This window comes from Sinocyclocheilus rhinocerous, unplaced genomic scaffold, assembly GCF_001515625.1.
Source record: "Sinocyclocheilus rhinocerous isolate Xijiao unplaced genomic scaffold, SAMN03320098_v1.1 scaffold1385, whole genome shotgun sequence".
Taxonomy (NCBI): domain Eukaryota; kingdom Metazoa; phylum Chordata; class Actinopteri; order Cypriniformes; family Cyprinidae; genus Sinocyclocheilus; species Sinocyclocheilus rhinocerous.
Window position 1 is genome coordinate 2,619 of NW_015657989.1, and position 5,908 is coordinate 8,526.

The following is a 5,908-nucleotide window of genomic DNA, read 5'->3' on the forward strand; positions in this document are numbered from 1 at the left end:
AAATAAGGTATCATGAACTATGAGCTTGGACGTCTGGCTTGCTCATGTTATATAGGTTGATGCCCCTTTGCTGACCCCAACAGACCCTCATCATGCCACTATTCCGCAAAGAGGTTTATAGTTTATAGAGAGAGACAGAAAAAACAATCGGTGACAAATACATTTCATCTGCAGATAATGGGTCTCATTCACTAACTGTGTGTACGCACATACACTACATTTAACTGACCGAAAGCGACAGTAAAGGCATTTATAATGTTACAAATTATTTCTTTTTCAAATAGGAATAATTGCTGTTCTTTTGAACTTTCTATTTAAAGAATCCTGAAAAAAAATGCATCACAGTTTCCACAAAAATGTTATCTATTTTCAAAATTAGCAATAAAAAGAAATGTTTTTTGATTATCTAATCAGCACATTAGAATAATTTCTGATGGATCATTGACAGTTAAGTCTAAAATAATGGCAGCTAAAAAAAAAAATCACAATTACAAATTATTATGATTAAAGGGGTCATATGATGCTTTTTTAAAGATCATTATTTTGTGTATTTGGTGTAACAGAATATGTTGACATGCTTTAATGTTCAAAAAACACATTATTTTTCAAATACTGTACATTATTGTAGGTCCTCTATGCCCCGCCTCTCTCAAACGCTTCGTTTTCTACAAAGCCCCCTCCTTTGGCAGAGTCTTAACTTTGATAAAGAATATCTCTTTGGATTTGAGACTTTAGTCTTTGCAACTTCAGGGATCTTATCTATGCACAATCAGCTTGTAACACTCCAAAGAGAAAGGAAAACTTGAAATCGCATCATATGACCCCTTTAATAATAACTCACATCCCTATAACTCAAGTCAGAACATCTTCATTAGCAGCACAATTTACAATGATGTCTGACTTCAAACTCGCATTTCAGTTTCTGCTGTTAACTCACCCTCTTTGTTTCAAGAGCTTACATGCTGTAAGTCTAAATATAAGTAACAGCGTGATCAAACGCTGATTTTTAAATGTCATGTTGTATCCATGCAGCTTGACTTCCAGGTAAGCAAAGGGAATAATCAATCTCTAACAATCTCTACAAGAAATAATGAATCAAAGTCAAAATCATTCTAGTGAACTGATTCGTGCTTGTGGTTTCTGTAAAAAAAAAAAAAAAAGTTAAAGGAATAGTTAACCCAAAAATGAAAATTTGCTTAAAATTTACAAACCCTCTGGCCATCCAATATGTAGATGAATTAGTTTCTTCATAATCCATAATAAGTCCATCCCCTGCTGTCCTCTCACTTCAAAATCCACAAGCATATTTGTTTAGAACGGTTTTGGATGCTATAAATGGTGCTTAACCTGTGCATATTTCTCTCCTGATTGAGACAAGATGACTTTTTCAATTGAGAAAGCAATATTATGGATAGAGGACTCGTATTTTACCCAGAAGTAACAGTTTGAAGTTAAAAACCTCACGTGAATTTGTTTATTTGTTTAAACATACGTTGTTGTTTTTTAACTTCCCAAAATGTTAATTGATTGACTGGAGTTGTGCGAATTGCTTGTGATGCTTTATCAGCTGTCTGGCACCCATTCACTGCAGAGGATTCATTGCTGAGCAAGTGATCTCAAAACCAATCCCAATGAAGAAACAAACTCATCTACATCTTGGATGGCGTGAGGGGGATGCATTTTCAGTAAACTAAATTCCTTTAAACTATTCCTTTAAATAAAAAAAGCTGCTAGTGACATATAATATTTAGAAGGACTAAAATATTGACAAAATATAAATTAGAACTAATGTAGAATCCATGTGCGTAACATGAGCGTAGGGAATGCCACACTTGAACACTGATAAAAAGCTGTTGTAAAATGATTACCTGGAACAAAGCTCCCCTGAACAACTTCTTTGTAAGCCCACCATCCCTCGTGGATTTTAGGTGGATCTGGCTGAGCTGTGAGAAAAGAAGAGGAACATTGGAGTGATTTAGCATTAATTATAGAAAACCATTTGTATTGAATGACCATTCACTGTTTTCTCTGTCATTTTCCGTTCAAAAATGATTTCTGGCAAACAGCCCTGCAAGAGAAGCACAAAACAAACAAAACTGGAATTAAAAGCCTCCACATTTGTTCCTCAAACATTAGAATGGAGATGCATTCTGTGTGAACCCGACAAGAGATCCGACTGAACCAGGGCTGTAGTTTATAATTGAAGTGACAAAGTAAGGATCCCACTGCTAAAGGAGGTCACGGCCTGAAATTACAAAGCAAGATTTTAGGATATTGCATTTACACCTAAACTTTCTCGTCCGTACTGCTACTGGAAAACATGACTATGGGGCCAGAGGTGGCAAGGCTGCCTTTTAATGGAACTGGAGGAGGGTTAATCCTTCCATCAAGGACAAGAACTAATGCAGGAGAGTGGTTCAGTTTCACAAAAAGAGGAGGTGGCTGGAGAGGTGGAAATGCTTCTACCTCTTAGAGGCTCTACTGCAAAAATCAAACACCATGGTGAAGCTAACAATTTCACTGAGTACTACTTTATTGGAATATAATGCTGTTGAAACCCTAAAACTGAGGATGACTACAATAAAACTGCTTGATACCTATGAATGAGGATCACTTCTGGATGTTGACAGACTTTTCAGACTGTATTAACGCTTCTGAATAGTGATTTTGAATTGCTTCTCAAATTTGTATTCCAAAACAGCTAGTGGTATTGGATTTACAGTGACACCTACTGGAGTGGATGCAGCATTATACAAGTACAATTCTGAATTTTTTACTTATCTTGTATTGATTTTTTTGGTAAATGAAAAAAAAATGAGTAAAAGTATATTTAATGTGTATTGCAGACATTAGAGGGATAGTTCACTTAAAAATTAAAAAAATTCTGTCATCATTTACTTTACCTCAAGCCGTTCCAAAACTGTATGACTTATTCTACTTTCTTCTGCTATATAAAAAAATATGGGTAATCAAACAGTTTGTGGTCCCCACTGACTTCCAATTTATTAAGGCTGCATGATTAATCGAAATTAAATCGCAAAGGTGATAAATCGCGATTAGGCAGAAGCTGCGATTGTCATGCGTATCTTTCAGTGAAGCACGGTTCTGTGATCAGCAGTAAATCTCCATCCGAAGGCCAGAGGGCGCTCTCACGCTGAAACTCCAAATACGCCTCGCAGAAGAAACCCAGGAAATCCCTATAGCGGTAGCTGAATAAACAGAAGATTTAACTGCTTTCATTAATTCAACGTGACTAATAAACACACGACTACGACAATATATGGTTTATCTGAGTTCGTCTTATTATAATTTTTATTATAATGAAGTATATAATAATGCAATGCTAATCAAAATAGCTTTTATCACAGCTTAGAATACTATGAAATGTTGCGTGCCTTATTCTGTGTAAGAAGTTTGAAAGTTTATTTCAAACACTTGACTAACGTTAGGAAGTGAGATTGAAGTAAAAACATGTTATTAAATGTGGTATTCATAAATCGCGTCGATTATGAACGCGATTTTACGTAGCTTGTCAGTGAACTACGGATCTGTGTAGTAAATGCTGCTCCATCTGAAAGCTTGTGCTGGAGGCTTTACTGACAAGATGCGCATGACATTCACATTCGATTAATCGTGCAGCCATACATATATTTTTTTTTTCCATGGTCAGTGATGACCAGCAACTATTTGTTTACCCACATTCTTCAAAATATCTTTGTGTATTCAGCAGAAGAAAGTAACGTATACAGGTTTGGAACGACTTGAGGGTTAGTAAATGATGACAATTTTCATTTTTGGGTGAACTATCCCTTCAAGTAAAGCTTATTTAATAAAATGTTTTTTGTTTTATTCAAGCGTTTTGCTTTGTTTTTTGTTTTGTTTTTTTTCCCCAAATACATTGACTATATCCTAGTGTTTCAAGTATAGTTAAAGGATTCAGGTCTTACACCCTGCAAATAGTACACTGAAAAATGTATGGTTATTACGGTAGTAACTGTTTGAACATGTCAAGGCCTACAAAACTGTGAAAACTACAAAACTTTATATGTTATCACCAATTGATGAACGTCACAAATCTCTCTCCCTCTCCTTGTCTCAGGTATCCTGTCAGGATCTATCTTCAAGCAGAAGTTAGTATGGAGTGAGAGGCAATAACAATTCATCAGCCATGTTCTCCTGAGGGACGATGGCGTAATAATACAGGAGAGTTTTAGTGGAAGCTCCAGGACAAGCATCATACACTGCATCAAACCATCTCTCGCCCTCTCAGTGGGGAAAACAAAGCTCCCATCCCTGCAGCTCAAAGCTGCCGTCATTAGCAGGACAGAGACAGGATAGGAAAACATAACGCCAATTGATCATTTCTGAAAGCAAAAGACTCAAGCACTCCAGACTTTATGCAACAAAAGCTTTCCATAGAACATCCAAGTGTAGTGTTTTTATGCCTATTGTGATTAAAATTTGAGTTTTGATGGCTTTCATGTAAGTGTGTATACGGCTGCAAGCTTACAGGGACCAAAGAACAGTTGTGATTGAATGTAATTCATTGCACTCAGATCTTGTGTGTGTCCCAGTTCAATGTGCAGGGTTGCATGAAAATGAGACATCACATATTTCATTATGACAGCAGTTTGAGAAAAGCAGCTAAGTTCTATTCCATTTCCCACACAGCTTGGCGATGCCCCAATAACATATTTACTGGCTTTAGCAGAAAGAAATGCTTCAGATCTATAAAGCGAAAACGAAGTCAGAGGTCATTCAGAATAGACATCTAAAGCTGTTAATTTCACAATGTTCTGTCCGAGAGACTTCAAGTAATTGGTGGCGTACTGGAGGTCCACAGTCAGGATGTTTGTGGTGACATCTGCATCGCTTTGCTTCCTGTCAAAACTAATCAAAGGGGGGGGACAACAATTACTAAATAGACAATGGCACACGTCTGATGGAAGACGATACATAATCGCCAAATTAAGTCTGAACTGTCTCTAAGGGACGGTATCAACGTTATCCAGCAGGGTTTACACTTTATGCTTTAATAATGGCATTCAAATGATTGGCTTAATAATAACATTCAAATGATTGAATGCTGCTGGCGTTGCCTTTTCAGCATTTTATAAATGGTGCCGCTTCCCAGCAGCTGACTTGCTCATGCATTATTCAAAGTTGGGTAATCAAATGAATAGATGAGGGCGGTTGCAGCACAGAGGTAACAAACCTATTGAATGTCTGCAGAGTTAGTGTCAATAGATCAAAAAGTAATTAACACAAATTTTCTGATCCCTGTTCCCAATGGAGCGACCCCCCTGCTTGGTAAAGGATTTTTAAAGAGGCACTTCACAACAGCTAAACATAAAAGGCACAGAGGCAAATTTGTCTACATTTGTCACTACTAGAGATTAGAGACGTGCATGAGTGATTAGGTAGGCGAGTACTCTTTCTGTACCAACTACTGTACCAACACTATTTAAACAGATGGATTTTTCTTTACACATTTGCCTGCTGTATGTAGGCCTGGGCGATAAAATGGTATCGATATTTATCGACGGTACACCTTCTTCGATAGCGATAGAAAAAATGTTCGATATAGCGCACGATATAGGCACGTGCTAACAAACAGGAACACATGCTAAAATGAGTGCTGTGCCTGCCTGTGATGAGGAGATTGTAAATCAAGAATGAATATTAGTCGAATTTAAAATAAACATTTGCAATGTTAGGTGTGCATCAGGGAACGTCATCAGTGGCGCGCGAGATGCAGTGATGATATAAGTGACGTTGTTGCATTTTAATGGTTTGTTAGTCTAGCCCACGAGACGCGCCGCTGCTGCGTTATTCATTCAAAATATTAGAGAAATATAGAAGCTAAATGCGGAGAAGATCTTGATTAGGTTAAAACCAAAACCAAGCC

General features: G+C 37.1%; 1 long non-coding RNA gene across 1 annotated transcript in view; it reads right to left on the reverse strand.

The window, feature by feature from the left end:
• Positions 1-1,863: 1,863 nt before the first annotated feature.
• Positions 1,864-5,908, reverse strand: part of LOC107721985 (uncharacterized) — a 22,668-nt gene continuing 18,623 nt past the window's right edge. The window contains exon 3 of the long non-coding RNA XR_001637759.1: positions 1,864-1,943. This is a non-coding gene — a long non-coding RNA (uncharacterized LOC107721985). The remainder of the gene's footprint in view (positions 1,944-5,908) is intronic.